The sequence below is a fragment of the Azolla caroliniana genome, unplaced genomic scaffold (assembly GCF_043228905.1).
Source record: "Azolla caroliniana isolate FFs.n. ecotype wild unplaced genomic scaffold, voAzoCaro1.0.p SCAF_8, whole genome shotgun sequence".
In the NCBI taxonomy this organism is placed as follows: Eukaryota; Viridiplantae; Streptophyta; class Polypodiopsida; order Salviniales; family Salviniaceae; genus Azolla; species Azolla caroliniana.
In genome coordinates, this window is record NW_028230443.1 from 14,625,820 (window position 1) to 14,642,704 (window position 16,885).

Sequence of the window (16,885 nt, forward strand, 5' to 3'; positions counted from 1 at the left end):
CCGATTTCGCGGCCTTCCAGGCCAACTCCGATCTCTTTCACGGAGGTTCCTATTCGATCGACTCGAAGTCAAATTCATTACGGTCTGACTCGACAGGGCCGATATCGTACTCCAACATCTTCTTCTTTCCCTTTTCTTTGCGCATGAACCATCTCCACAGTTGCTTGCGCGGTTGTAGTGTAATTCACACACTACATGAGAAATTACATTTTTGGTCTCTCCGGATAGGACATGGAGTACCCGGTGAGAATCGGAAAGAGGAACTGGTATGGACCGAAACCAGTAAGGAGACCCGGTAAGAGCCAGATGAAGAAGGCCAGTGAGAGTTGGTGAGAAACGGACGAAGAGGACCGGTAAGGAGGACCTGGTAAGAACCGGATAAAGAAAATCGGCGAGAACCGGATGAAGCAGAACCGGCAAGAGCCGGATGAAGAAGGCCGGTGAGAGTCTCTCACCGGATGAAGATACATATTTGTAAATAGAAGAAAGTGTAAATATATATATATTGCATGCATAGGGCAAGATTCGAACCTTGCACCTCCATGTTAATAATGTTAAGCCTTATCACTATACTAGCATATTATGAATTTTAAAGTTATACTAAACTTTACCGCATGTAAATATTCTAGATATGCATGGTACAAAAAGTTACTCATACATACACACTCGAGTTAAAAGAAAAGATGGGATAGAAAGCTAATCATGCACATGTAGTGTGCATGAAAACTAAAGTTAGAAAAAGCATGTTAGATAAAGCATATAGTCTATAGTTAGAGAAAAAGCATGGATTGTGAAGACTCTCTCATCAATATATAAGGATGAGGAGCACAATGTAATGTGTGTGGAATATTTGGAAATTGGATATATTTTTAAAAGACACCAATTAATATAATATATTCGTGGGATTCACGATATTCATAACTTACCTATCTTTCTAATAATCTATCCATAACTATAAACTTGTCTCAAATTCTTCCTCCTCCTAGTCCAAAACCTCAGTGGTTCCCACCCGATTCACACAACGATCCGGAGCCAAAAGGCACGACAGCGCGGGGATTGCATGGCAGAGTTTTGACTACTCGCTGGTTCTTCCCTCGATTGTCCATCTTGGCTTAGCCCCTCATTTGGCCCACTTAATCAAAATGAGATTGGACTCTCTCTCATAGCTCTGATTTCTGCATTACGTTGAGGCTTCTCGGCGTCACTAGCTTCATCTTCAGAATTCGGAATGGAGTGGGCAAGAGTAGGGGGGAAAGGCAAGTACCACGAAGCCGACTGATCGAACACAACATCGCAAGAGAATTCACACCGAATTCCTTCCTTCTGCAAATAATTTGAGAGCTGGTCAGAGAAGTACTCCTTCCTGCCATCGAACCTTAGGCACTTGATCTTTCGTACAGTTTCCCTTTTTGTAAGGCTCTTTCTTCGCGATCAAGCACGTCCAAGTGTGCCGAGAGAAGTCATCGATGAAAGTCACGAAATATCGGCTTCCACCAAGACTCACGTTCTGTGCCTGTACCCATACATCCGAATGGATCACGTTGAGCAGATTTCGACTCCGGTTACACTCATTGGGGAATAGAAGTTAGTGATGCTTTCCCAACTAGCAGGCTTCGCAGACTTGGCCCTTTCGGCTACTAAATTTCGGCAAGCCAAAAATGATGTTTTTCGTCTGCATTTCTCGAAGCCTCGGGAAATTGGCGTGGCTGAACCGCTTATGCCATAGGTCAATATTTGATTCAAGCTTTTGCCCTTTTGCGAACATAGCAGTTCCTACGTCGTAGGTCTCGAGGATAAACATCCTCCCTTCACGGCTCCCTTGCGTGATTATCTTGCCTTCCTCTTTTATGAAGCACTTGAGATGAGTAAATCATACTTGCATGCCTTGATCGACTATCTATCCGACTGACACTAGATTCTTGGTGATTGTCGGAACATGCAAGACATTCGTCATGATTCCCTTCTGGCCGACATGACTAAGAGAGACATCTCCGATGTGTTCAATGGGGTGAGGGGTGTCATCGCCAGTTTCGAAGACCCCCGGTTGCTCCGGCTTCTCCAGAGTCAAGAACCACTCCTTGTGATTCGTCATGTGGTTCGACGCTCCCGAATCCACATACCATACCTCATTCGTCCTCAAGGTATTCACCGCCATTGAATTTTCTTTGTGCTTCATTACGAAGGCAGGGCCCGTTCCGGCTCGCCCTAAGCTTTCTGTGAAGTGTGATCTTTGACCCCTATTTGCTTCTCCCCAGCTCGATCCGGCTTTGTTCGAATCGGCTCATTTTCTCCAACACTCGCTCCCTCTGTGGCCCTTCTTAGCACAGTACCAGCACTCCATTGTGACCTTCCCTTGCCGAGTCCCGGTGCCGCTATGACTCCCCCTGATTGTGGAGTGTTTAGAATTGCTTCTGGCATTTTGATTATGCCACTCGTTTTGCTCTTGTTGGCCACCTCCATTGCGCACCGGCCCGCCTCATCCAACACGACTACGGGGCCTCTCTGCCTTCGTGTATAACTTCTTGTTATCAGCATGCATACTCATCGATGCACCCATGTGGTTTTCCTCTACGAGCAACATCGATTGAAGCTCGAAAAACGATGACGTATTCTTCCCTATAAAGACAACAGTTCGGAATGCTCCAAACCTCGACATTATTCCTTCGAGGCAGACTTGCACCATTTCGTCCTCCTCGACATTTAAATCAATGCAGGTGAGGGAGTTGCAAATGTCCTTGATCTTGGAGGTGTAATCAAGCACCGACATATCTGGTTGTCGAACATTGCTCAACTCTTGCCTAAGTTGGAGCTTCCTGGCTATGGGGCTCGCAGCGAAAATCTTTTTTAGATTTCACCAAGCATCCTTCGGCGTCCTCGCATCCCGAATATAGCTCAGAAGTTGATTACTCACACAGGACGCAAAGCAGTAAAGAACTCTGATTGCCGCCTATTCCCAGGCTGAGAAATCTCTGTGTCAATTCGGGTGCTATATCATTAGCTCCGTCGACATAACTCCAATAGCCATGCCCGAGCAAGTACTAGTGCATCTTGTACGACCAAGATGCATAGTTGCTTCTATTGAGCTTCTCCGTCGGAAGCGAGCTATCCATTCTTGTTTCTCTTCAGTTCTTCACGGTGATTAGGGTTTATTTATTTGTCGGTAGCTGAGGATTTCAACCCTCGCGCTCTAATACCATGTAAAAGAATACATGCACAGAAGTGTAAAACACACAATCGGGTAACACAGACGAACACAGAAGAATGACAAGAAGGTTTAATGGAAAGCTTGATTAACACATCATACACGGGAGAGACAGACAAAGAGAGAGAGAGAGAGCAAGAACAGAAAGGAACTCAGATTTAATAATACTCTAAAAACTTTGTTAGTACTCTGTACATAGGATGCGCTCAGAGGGCTCTTTTAGACAAGTCCATACAGACTGACATAAGTACTGACTCGTACTTCAATGCTCATCAATGAACCCCTACACTAACTCCCAAAATATATTCCTTCACGGAATATCTATCCAACGACCTTTTAGTTTACACACCGGTACGGCCTCTCGTTGTGCACCCGGTTTACGCACCCAGTCTACACACCGGTTTACGCACCCAATGTTAAGCTTGTATCTCAACAACGAGGATCTAAGGTTTATTTCTCTTCTTTCTAAGTTTCCAAAGTTATTCATAGATAACTATTAACAGACAAGAGGAGGCATCAAGCACCACATTAAGTTGAAGGAAAGTGTACCAATTTCTCTTCCTCTTCTCTTCTCTATATTTTTTCTATATCTCTCCATTAAAGAACAATAAAGAAAAAAGCACTTGAGGAATACAATGCAATCGCTAATGATCTTTGATCCTGCACAGAGGCAGAATTTGTACAAAACCTTACACGCCAATTTGATGTCTTTTTAATAATACTCATCAAACTAATAATACGTTGCCAATTTGATACCTTGTAATGTAGGGCTTAGACGGTGCAAGTGGACAAAGAAGATGGGAACATCTCAACTGCCAATGGGCATAAGACACATTCTAACTTGGAAGCATACCCGCTAAGTAGAGGCAAAATCGCAGTGAGAACCAAAGTTGGGCCCGATCTTATATGTACAAATTCCATCTGAGTTAGAGGAGTATTATGAAGATGTCGGCTACATTCAAATTATGTATGGGGAAGTCATCAGATCTTCATCCATGATGAATGGAAAGACATTCACCAAGTATTTTGGTTTAGTGCTCTAGCGATCAACATTCAAAGGCTATTCTCATGTTGTAATATTATGACGTAAAATAGATTCCAACTTTTTTGTAGAAGGTTGAATTTATTCGTTTATATCGAGGAAGGCGAATTGTGATCAATGTGCACCCACGGAGAGATGGCATCGACATGGTCCATGAATACCTTCCATATGTCTATGGAATATGTTAAAAATAACATGCCCAATACATTAAAAATAGGAAGTGCATTGTTGGAAGTTGATTGGTCTTTGATGGTGCAAGATGCCTATGCACCCCGAGATATAGGCAAAGTAGTACATGTTCAACCATACTAGCCCGGTCCAAATGGATCTCAAACTCGACAACCATTTATCTTGATACTTCAAGATAAATGGATGTTGGAAATGTGTCAGCGATTGTCGCAAAATAACTCTTGGGCAATCGACTCCACAATTAAAACTAATCAATTTGGGTCCCCATTATTTGTAGTTGTTGCACCAAACACCATGGGAATAGGGATCCTAGTATGGTATATTATTTGTAGTTCTGAAAAGGGCTCAAATCATGAGCAAGTGGCATTAGAAACTTGCTTGAAAGTCATATCTGCTAGGATGCCTAGGGTAAGGCCAAATACGATAGTCATTGATAAATCTTGGACATAATGTCATATCTAATGTAACTGCTCAAGTCCATGAATCTTGGATTGTTGCTAACGATGAATGTTCACAAACACGTTGTCAACTTTTATTGTGTCAGTACCATGCTAAAAATCAAAGTGAATGTTGCGGAAAGAAACCCCTCTATTAAAAGATTTGGGAACTCATGCATTGCATTAGCAAATCATCCTTCAATGCTATGTGTGAAGAGGTAAGGCAAGAATACTCAAACAAACCAGGAGTTTGGCAATATATCGAAGGTAGATAGTGTGGACAAACTTGTGTTTGGAAGAGTCTATGACACAAGTTTGGTAGACTATTCAATTATGGACAAGTTGACACCACCAATCTTGTGGAGAGGAAGAATAAACCGGTCTATTATTGATCTTGTGCATGTCATAATCGGGGATAGTGTCTCTGGCACAAGCATCAGCGGGACCGTAGTAGAATGATACAAGCAACAACAAGAGATATGTGAGAGTGGTAGATTCAAACCCCGTGAAAATTGTGTTAAGAAACAAGTCCCTCCAGATGGGAAGTGAGAAGAACAGTGTTGATGAAAAGTACCCGACTATGGAAGACCCGGTGAGAACTGGATGTGGTGTACCCGGCAAGCGCCGGATGACAAGTACCCGGCTACGGAAGACCCGGTGAGAACTGGACGTGGTGGACCCGGCAAGCGCCGGATGACAAGTACCCGGCTACGAAAGACCCGGTGAGAACCGGATGTGGTGTACTCGGCAAGCGCCGGATGACGAGTACCCGACTACGGAGGACCCGGTGAGAACCGGATGAGGAGTACCCGGCAAGAGCCGAATGGTGAAGGCCCGGTGAGAAGTGCTCACCGAATAAAGGGACATATTCGTAAATATGTTTCTAAGAGTCCATTGAGGCTATATTTGTAAATAGCCGAAAATTCATATTAGTATAAATATGACTTAGGGCAAACTTTGTATAAAATGTTGTCATTCTTGTTGGTGCAAGACTAGAGAGCGCAACAGTGTACAGAGAGAGTGAGAGAGAGGAAGAGGTCGTTGCCTCTGTTGTAACCGCCGCCTATGGCGAAGATAGCAAGCTCGAGGTCGTTGCCTCGGTGCTTCACTATTGTACATTGTGATATTGATAGTTTGCAGTCTGTGGGTTGCCACGGTTTTTTTCCCTAGTTTGGGTTTTCCACGTTAACATCCTATGTTCTCTTCTCTCCTTTGTGTCGTGCATTCATTCACCGTTTTTCTGTGTATGATTCTAAACTCGGTTGTGGCCGAACATTGCACATACGAAGCGTGTAGTTCCTGTCAAAGTGGTATCAGAGCGAAACGACACAAAAAATGGACGATTCGTTGGGAGGTATGTTCAAGCTCACGGGCTCCAACTATTCAGTGTGGAAGTCGAAGATGAGGGACATGCTCGTGGTTAAAGATCTTTGGTTTCCGGTTCAGTTCAGGACAAGAGACCGGACACGATCGACGCCGCGATATGGGAGGTGATGCACATGAAGACAACGGCGTACATCCGGTGCTTCATCAACATGAGCCTATACAACAACTTCAATGAAGAGAGCAAGGCTCATGAGCTCTGGGAGAAGATTGGCATTATGTTTCAGAACAAAAATGTTGTGAACCAGGTTTCGATATTCCGAAAGCTAGTAAGACTACGGTACCAAGATGGCTCCAGCATGGCGGAGCACATGAATGCCTTCCAGGGGCTGATACACCAGGCAGGCAACATCATTGGAAGTACCTCTCGCCGATGAGGTACTAGCACTACTCCTGCTCAGTTCCCTCCCGAATAGCTGGGAGATGTTGGTTGTCACTTTGGGCAACGCCGGGCCGGAAGGAAAACGGTTATCCCTAGCAAGAGTGAAGTCGAGCTTGCTAGATGAGGAGGCGCGTCGGAAAGACAAGGATACGAGCTCAGACTTCAAAGCGCTCCTTACTGAATCGGAACGCGGAAGACAAAGGAACCGTAGCCCCCAGAACCGGGAAAAGTCGGGGACACGGTCAAAGTCAAGGGGGAGGCCTACTTGCTTCTATTGCGGCAAGCCGGGACACTTCCAGAAGAACTGTCGGCACTTCCGAAAAGACAAGGAAACCGATGGTACTGATTCGAAGCGGACCCCGGACCGGAACGGTAAAGACTGGAGGGGAACGGATCGGAAGGGAACGACGGCAATCGCGGCAAGTGAAGAAGAGTTGATGCTCATCACCGAGGAGAGTCAGCTAAACCTTGCCGGCGACGAGATGACCTGGGTGGTCGACTCTGGAGTGTCGTTCCACCTTACCCTGGACCGGAAATGCTTCTCATCCTACTCAGCCGGTGATCATGGCTGTGTCCGGATGAGGAATGAAGGTACATGCCGAATTGTCGGCATAGGAGACGTGTTGTTGACAACACCAACCGGATGCAAGCTGCTGCTGAAGGATGTCTGACACGTTCCGGAGGTTCGTTTGAACCTAATATCAGCCGGTCGGCTAGATGATGAAGGCTACACGGGTAGCATCCGGAACAGGGTTATGAAGTTCAGCAAAGGGAGCCTGATTGTGGCTCGGGCCCGGAAGGTCAACACGATGTACCTGATGAATGCCCGATTATGCCCGGAGGAAGTGAACGCGGCATCCGACACTGCCGGTGAGTTGTGGCACAAGAGGTTGTGTCACATGAGCGAGAAGGAGATAAAGAGGCTTGCAGACGACAACCTCATTCAAGTGAAGAACGTGCACTTGGAGAAGTGCACTGATTGTCTGGCCGGTAAACAAAACCGGACCTCCTTCCGATCGAGGCCACCGATGAGACGTAATGCACCACTGGAGTTGGTGCATACTGATGTGTGTCAAGTGGACACGAAGACACATGCAGGATCGCAGTACTTCGTGACGTTCATAGATGACCACAACCGGAAGTTGTGGGCCACACCGTTGAAGACGAAGGATCAGGTGTTATCCATCTTCAAAGTGCTCCACGTGAGAGTGCAAAGAGAAACCGGCCGGAAGCTGAAGGCGGTTCAAGCAGATAACGGGGGAGAATACCAGGGGCAGTTCGAGGAGTACTGCCGCTCGAATGGAATCCGGCTCGAATTTACCGTGCCGAAGACGCCGAAACTAAACGAGTTGGCCGAGAGGATGAACCAGACCATAATGGAGAGGGACCGGAGTATGCTGGCACATGCAAAATTACCCAAGACGTTTTGGGCTGAGGCACTGTCAACAACGACATATGTGATAAACAGATCACCCTCAGTGCCCTTGGATGGAGACACGCCGCAGAGAGTATGGACCGGTAAGGAAGTGTCCTACCGGCATCTGAAGGTGTTCGGGTGTCTCGCGTACGTGCATGTAGCTAAGGACGGGAGAGGAAAGTTAGATCCAAAGACCCGGCCATGCATATTCCTCGGTTACGACGACGATAAGTTCGACTACCGAGTGTGGGACCCGGTCGACAAGAAGGTATTCCGGAGTCGAGATATTATCTTCATGGAGGACAAGACGCTCGCCAACTGGGAGTCGGAGAAGAAGATAATGAGCTCCAAGTCGACCGGTAAGGATCGATTCTACGATGAGCAGACCCAATCGGCAAGAGACCGGTTAGCACTCGAGGAACCAGCCGGTGACGGTGAGGATACCGAACCGGCAGAAGAAGAAGTAGAGGAAGCTGAAACCGGAACTGGCCAAGACCCCGAATCGGATTCGGATGAAGAGAAAATGGAGGAGCCGGTTACCGAAGCCCAAAGACGGAGATATCCTCTCAGAGAGAGAAGGGCCCCTCAGAGATTTCTAGATGCAGAGCATGTGCTGCTAACCGATGAGGGGGAGCCAGAAAGCTTCGAAGAAGCGAAGGATGACACCCACAACTGCAAATGGTTAAGTGTCATGCAAGATGAGATGGATTCCCTGCACGAGAACCATACGTACGAATTGGTGGAGTTGCTGAAAGGAAAGCGGGCACTCCAAAACAAGTGGGTGTACAAGTTGAAACCGGGAGATGCCGGCAAACCCCCGAGATACAAAGCTAGGATCGTTGTGAAGGGGTTCCAGCAGAAGAAGGGTGTGGACTTCGACGAGATATTTGCCCCGGTAGTAAAGATGACCTCCATCCGGACGGTGCTGAGTATAGCGGCAAGCATGGACCTCGAGGTAGAGCAGCTGGACATGAAGACGGCATTCCTTCACGGTGACCTCGAAGAGGAGATTTACATGCAGCAACCGGAAGGATTCGTGGAGAAAGGGAAGGAGCACCTGGTTTGCCGGTTGAAGAAGAGCCTGTACGGACTGAAGCAGGCTCCCCAACAATGGTACCGGAAGTTTGACTCCTTCATGACCGATCAGGGGTACCACAAGACGCAGGCCGATCACTGCGTGTTTGTGAAGAAGTTCGAAGGAGGTAACTTCCTGATACTCCTTCTGTATGTGGACGACATGTTGATCGTCGGACGAGACCAAGTCAAAATACGGATGTTGAAGAAGGCTCTCAACCGAACCTTCGCAATGAAAGACTTGGGTCCGGCAAGATAGATGTTGGGGATGCATATCATCCGGAACCGGCCAACGAAGCAGTTGTGGCTGTCACAGGAGAAATACGTGACAAAGGTGCTTCAGTGGTTCAACGTGTTAAAAGCGAAACCGGTCAGATCGACACTCCCGGCAAACTGCAGATTATCCGATAAGCAAAGCCCGAAGACGAAAACAGAGAAGGCTGATATGATGAAGGTTCCATACGCCTCTGCCGGCGGGAGCTTAATGTACGCAATGGTGTGTACCCGACCGGATATAGGATACGCAGTCAGAGTGGTGAGCCGGTTTATGAGCAATCCCGGCAAGGAGCACTAGAACGCGGTCAAGTGGATACTCCAGTACTTGAAGGGCACTTCGAACATGTGTCTCCGATTCGGCTCCGGTAAACCTCAACTCAACGGTTTTACCAGCCGGCTGATGTGGATACCAGCCAGTCTACATCCGGGTATGTAATGACATATGCAGGGGGAGCTGTTTCGTGGCAATCGAGGCTGCAGAAGACGGTTGCGTTGTCAACCACAGAGGCGCGAAGTACATGGCAGCTGTGGAAGCCGACAAGGAAATAATATGGATGAAGGACTTCATCGGAGAGCTCGGTATCCGGCAAGATGAATATCGGCTCTATTGCGACAATCAAACTGCCATCCACCTTGCTAAGAATGCGGCCTACCATTCCCGGACGAAGAATATCCAGTGAAGGTATCACTGGATCCGGGAAAGAGTAGAAGATCGAGAGTTCGCGCTGACGAAGATCCACACGGCCGAGAACGGGTCAGATATGCTGACCAAAGTATTGATACCCGACAAGCTGGATGCATGTCGGAAGCGGATCGAACTAGTAAGACATCCCATGCCGGAGTGAAGGGGGAGTTTGTTAAGAAACAAGTCCCTCCGGATGGGAAGTGAGAAGAATAGTGTCGATGACAAGTACCCGACTACGGAAGACCCGGTGAGAACCGGATGTGGTGTATCCGGCAAGCGCCGGATGACAAGTACCCGACTACGGAAGACCCGGTGAGAACCAGATGTGGTGTACCCGGCAAATGCCGGATGACAAGTACCCGGCTACGAAAGACCCGGTGAGAACCGGATGTGGTGTACTCGGCAAGCGCCGAATGACGAGTACCCGACTACGGAGGACCCGGTGAGAACCGGATGAGGAGTACCCAGCAAGAGCCGGATGGTGAAGGCCCGGTGAGAAGTGCTCACCGGATGAAGGGACATATTCGTAAATATGTTTCTAAGAGTCCATCGAGGCTATATTTGTAAATAGCCGAAATGTCATATTAGTATAAATATGACTTAGGGCAAACTTTGTATAAAATGTTGTCATTCTTGTTGGTGCAAGACTAGAGAGCGCAACAGTGTACAGAGAGAGTGAGAGAGAGGAAGAGGTTGTTGCCTCTGTTGTAACCGCCGCCTGTGGTGAAGATAGCAAGCTTGAGGTCGTTGCCTCGGTGCTTCACTATTGTACATTGTGATATAGTGATAGTTTGCAGTCTGTGGGCTGCCGTGGTTTTTTCCCTAGTTTGGGTTTTCCACGTTAACATCCTGTGTTCTCTTCTCTCCTTTGTGTCGTGCATTCATTCACCATTTTTCTGTGTATGATTCTAAACTCGGTTGTGGCCGAGCATTGCGCATACGGAGCGTGTAGTTCCTGTCAAATTGTAAGGATCAAAGGTCAAGACTTAAAGAGGTTGAGTGGATACTAGAAAGACATGTGACCGATAGCAACTTAGTGCATATTGTGGATGAAGCCAGATATTAGTTTTGAATATTGAGCATGAACACTCCCAATGTAGGGTACAATGTCTCACTCCAATGTTCATATTGTGATTGCCAAGACTTTGCAAGTAAATGTAAGAATTTTCTTTCCACTCGAATGATCATTGAGAGCCATATGCCCGCCATATGCCATTACCATTTATAGATCATGCAGTCCAAATGCGAATGGATGATGCCACAATGGATAGAGAACTAGAGTCGACACAAGAAGTAGAAGTCAAGATGAAATGTAGAAGTTGACGAAAGGGAAGCAATAAAGTTAGAAGTACATCAAACTATGGAAGCACTTTAACTTCTTGACAACGATGGGGAGCAATGAATAGTATGGCTCTTTGACTGTTGTCGGCAACTCATGGTAGATTTTCAAAAGGAATTGCTCTTATCTATGGGTGCATCGGCAACAACCAATATGGCATCGGGAGGTTCAGTAAGTCGGAAGCAATAATTTGGTGCCAAAAGAGGAGCCACGCCCAACATTTCACAAGAACTTATTGGCAGCTCCCCAAACATGACCAAGGCACACACCATAGATTAAAGAGAGCTGCTTGTCGTGCTAAGAGAGTTGCCAATATGTGACACTAAGCAAATTGCTACAAAAATTGTTGGTGTATCTTGCCATCCTTTGAACAAGAGCCTTGATCTCATAGTTTTTTATTACATTACATCATGTGATTTTTATATGTAAAATCGTACAATTTTGTATTTTTGAAAAAGTTTTCGATATTTTTTTGAGTAATCTTAACATCTTTTTTAAACAATGGTCTCTTCAGAAATTTCTATAAGGTACCCAAGTTAGGCGCACACACTCGGGTTAGGTTCTTGTACCCAAGTTAGGTTTAGATGTTACAAAATAGCTTGTCAGGGCCGAGTTAGATGTGATAGAGGCTCGTCAGAGCCGGGTTGGGTTTTAGGCACCCACCTTTTATGGATAGAGATTGAACACTGTAGATTGCATACACCATTCAAAACGTGTCCTGCACCATCCATGTCCGTGATTACCTCACTAGCCCTAATTATGATTTGGTTGCAAATAGAAACGAGCATACACACCCACACACACACACACACACATACATATACACATACCAATACTGGGCCTCGCCCAAAATATGCACTGAGTTGCTATCGATCACATATCTTTGTAGTATCCTCTCAACCTCTTTACATCTTGACCTTTGATCCTTACAATTTGCACGGGGTTGGAAACTACCACTCTAACACTCCTCTTGTCGTTGCATGTACCATTCTACCACGGTCCGGCCGATGCAAGTGCCAAAGACATTGTCCCCGACTAAGACATGCACAAGATTGGTAATAGATCTCTTTAGTCTTCCTCTCAAGGTAGTGTACTTGAGAAATTGTGAATGTCTCTCCACAAAATTGGTAGTGTCAACATGTCCATAATTGAATAGTCTACCAAACTTGGCCCATAGACTTCTTCAAACACAAATTTGCCCAATTATGGCATAATATTGAAAGAAACAACACATCTGATTGATTGTTTATGGCGTAATATCCACGAAAAAAAACTACAATACCTACAAGACATTCACAAGCCCAAAATATCGACTTTGATACTAAGAGTCAAAACAAGTTTGTTTACACACCCCATATGACTTTGACAAATGGACCATTATTACTTCTCAGAGATACAAGTTTGGCTATTATAAGTGACCAATTACAATACCAAGGGGGGTAAAATAACAACATGTACAAGCCATATAGAGGATGGCAAAAAACATGATGAGGTTACAAGTTCAGAGACCCAAAACACGTTGTGCCTACTTAGCGATCGTAACACGTAGGAGATAGACGTCATCATCACTGTATCAATGCTCAGACCCTTGCCGAATAGGATGTATAAGAACCAACAATCAAGGATGACTATACAAAACTGAAATTATAAGATACTTACAAAGTTTGGTGATTTGAGGTCATATTAAGCGAACTCTTCGACAAACATATGAATTGTACATAATATCCGGAATCTGTCCCATTGGGCTGACTTGGGATATGGATTTCAGTATATTGGTTCTTGGGTATGATGAGATGGTGTGCAACGGTATTTGTGACTTTGGTTATAGCCATTTCTACCAAACTCTTCAATTCCCTATTGATAGGGTGTATAAGAAAGATGATAGTCATACACAATATGAGGGCTTGATCAAACCGAAGTTGTGAATTATAATAGTTTTTATAGATCAAGGTAACTACGAATTAGAGAGGGAGACTTAAGAAATTAAGACAAAAGGTAGAGAAGATGAGAAAGGTAAGAATGTTATAATATTCCACTATCAAGTCAATACAAAGTGGATAAACTCCAAATTGAACTAAAAAACCAAAGAACTTTGTACTTCCAATCACTCAAACCTACAAATGTCTTTCACTATTCTACCTTAATCTCTTTCTTCCTTCGACTATGCTTCCTTCTTCCCACTACTAAGACCTCTCCTCCTCTACTAAGACTCTCGCCTCCCCTTTCTTATAATCTTCTCATCCCCTTTTATAATCTTCTTATTCTCTCTCTTTCCTCATTCTTTCACGCTTTTTTAGAAGCTTTTTATCTCCTATTTTTAGCTATGACACAACGACCTTCTAATCGTCATATCTCCCTCCTCCGAGCTCCAAATTTAGAGATTTAAAAAGCTATAAATAGCTCTCTTTACTAGTTTTTCGAAAAGAGTTATGACCATTCCTTTTCGACTGTTTTTTGGTAGCCAGTTTTTTCTCTTTTTACTTTTCTTTGTCTCTTACTTTTACTTTTGACTTCTTCTTAAGGTCTTGGTTTGTGTTCTTAGCCTCCAAATGTGAATGCTCCATACCTTATATTTTTCTAATGTTCAATGGCTTCAATTCTAAAAACACTTTCACACCTAGTAGCAGGATTATTCATAGGGTCAATAAATACAACTAGACTTGTTACCTTATCTATATGTAAACCGCCACATCTTTACCCAAAGGACCTAATGCCCTTCATGCAATATGGGTATGAATACAAAATCGTGTTTGGGAACTTGTTGAAGGATGTTGTTGGCTTTATTGGTTTACTTGTATAATTGAAACCAAAGTGGATTGAATATTGGTCGGATATGTGTTGTGGTTGGGTGTGTTCCATCCACATATGTAAGACATTCATGGACCATGCTGATGCCATCTCTCCATGGGTGCACATTGATCGCAATTCGCCTTCCCTTATGTAAACTAACAAATTCAACCTTCTACAAAAAAGTTGCAATCGGTTTTGCGTTATAATATTACAACATGAGAATACCGTTTGAATGTTGATCGCTAGGACATTAAACCAAAATGTACAACCAGAATACCTGGTGAATGTCTTTCCATTTATCATGGATAAGGATTTGATGACTTCCCCATACGTGATTTGAACGTAGCCAACATCTTCACAATCCTCCTCTAAACTCAGATGGAATCCTCACTAAGGTCGGGTCTAACTTTGGCCATCTCACTGGGGTTTTGGCTCTACTCGGAGGGTATGCTTCCAAGTCAAAATGCGCCTTATGCCCACTAGCAGTTGAGATGTTCCCATCTTCTTTGTCCATTTGCACCTTCTGAGCCCTACATTTCAAGGTATCAAATTGACAATGTATTATTACTTCAATGAGTATTATTAAAAATACATCAACCCAAAATACAATACTCACATAAGAATCGTAACCGTTTGCAATCTTAGCCTTAATCTTGTCCATTTGCTTCTCTTTTGTCAAATCATATTTCTCAAGTGCAAGTTCTGCCTCTTTGTAGGATCCGAGATCATTAGGGATTGCATTGTATTCCTCAAGCGCTCTTTTCTTTATTGTTCTTAAGTGGGACAGATGAGCTCTATTATATCAGCATTGAAAAATCACTTGAACATTGCATTTTAGATCAGCATTGAAAAATCGCTTGATTGAAAAAGCACTTGAACATTGAGAGGGTGTCAACTCCACTGATTTCACAGTGGCGACAATGTATCTAGATGTGAATGAATGTGAATAGTACCTCTCCTCACTGGTTTTTCTTTCACCCCAAAATTCATCCACGTCAAGGAGTTGTAAGGATCGAGCAACTATCAATCAAACAATGTTATACTTTTTTTTTGTCCTTTCGCATCAAAAGAGGACCTTCATAAGAAAGATGGATTAAACATGGAAGATCAACAACTTATGAAGATTTGAAGATAGAGAAGAGGAAGAAGGAGACAGGGAAGAAGAAGAACACAACATATCCTTTGATCTTTCATGCATCCAGAATGTATGAGATTATGTTTCTTTTTTTCTTTTTTTCTTTCTCTGTTTCACCTAATTTATATTTTTTCTTAATCAAGAATGTATGAGATTATGTATCTTTGAGAGCATGCAGAGGTCCAAAGTTATTTGATTTGAAAACCCAAATCTTTTTTTTTTGTCTCATACTTAATTTCTTCATCCTCAAGTATTTGACCTTCTATTTTGCAATGTTTGTTCCATATCCATCTTCTATTGTAGAATATTCTTATGTTTCCTTTATCAATAATTTCTCATTAGAAAACTTTTCACATTGATAATTTGGTGCAAAAAGCCACTATACTTGGAAACGATACTCATATGTTTCCTTTATCAATGAGATCTCATTAGAAAACTTTTCACATCAAAGCTGAAAAGGAGCATTTCAATTAACTAAGACCATCTTGATGATACCGATGGAAGAACCTTCAAACATACAAGGCTCATTTTGAAAGCAACTAAAGCCTCGCGACATGAAATGTTTTATATTTAAAACAATTGATGCAAGAAGTCACAAACTACAAAGGTCATAATGAAGCAAAAGATATAGAATCATCCAACTTAGAAATCTCATATTAGAGAATAGGTTATGAGAAGTCATACACAAGTTATTGATAAAGATGAAGTTGTAAATCACAGGTTGAGACTCAACATATCTTTCTTAAATCCCAAAGCAAAGATAAATATAGATGACGTGGTGGAAGAAAGTACTTACCAGGTGTAGGTAGAGGTTTTTGGTTTAGATGCAGGTGCAGATGCAAGTGCAAAATGTAACAGGTTGCAAATTTTCAAAAATAGGGGAAAAATGATTTATGTAGGGTTTTAATAATGCTGAAGTTATGCCCGAGTTTGATCAGAAGTTCATAGTTAGGTGCTCAACCCGGGTTAGGCTCGAGGACCGGGTTAGGTTTACAGGATTACAAGGCCCAAGCTATGTACGTAGTAGAGTCCGGGTTAGGCTTAAATAATTACATTGCTCCGGTTAGGTAATGAGTGTCCGGGTTAGGTACGTAGAGTCCGGGTTAGGCTTAGATAATTACATTGCCCGGGTTAGGTGATGAGAGACCGGGTTAGGTAATCAAATCACATCATCACTGCCCAAGTTAGGTAATAAAATGGCATCATCACTGCCCAGCCTAGATGTGACAGAGGCTTGTCAAACCCAAGTTACGTTTTAGAGTTACGTTTTAAGCGCACGCTTTTTTTAAAGATAGAGATTGAATGGTGCAAATTACATGCACCATTGAAAACGTGTCTTGGACTTTCCTTGTCCCTGATTTTCTCACCAAGCCTAATTATTATTTGGAATAGAAACATGAGAATATGTGTACATATATTCGAATGTAATGTGAGTATGACGGGTATACATAATGGTTGGGTACATTTGGGAACAATTTTACCATGGACATTTTTTTACTAATCCATTGGGTAGCAAAACCCCTCTGCGTTTTTG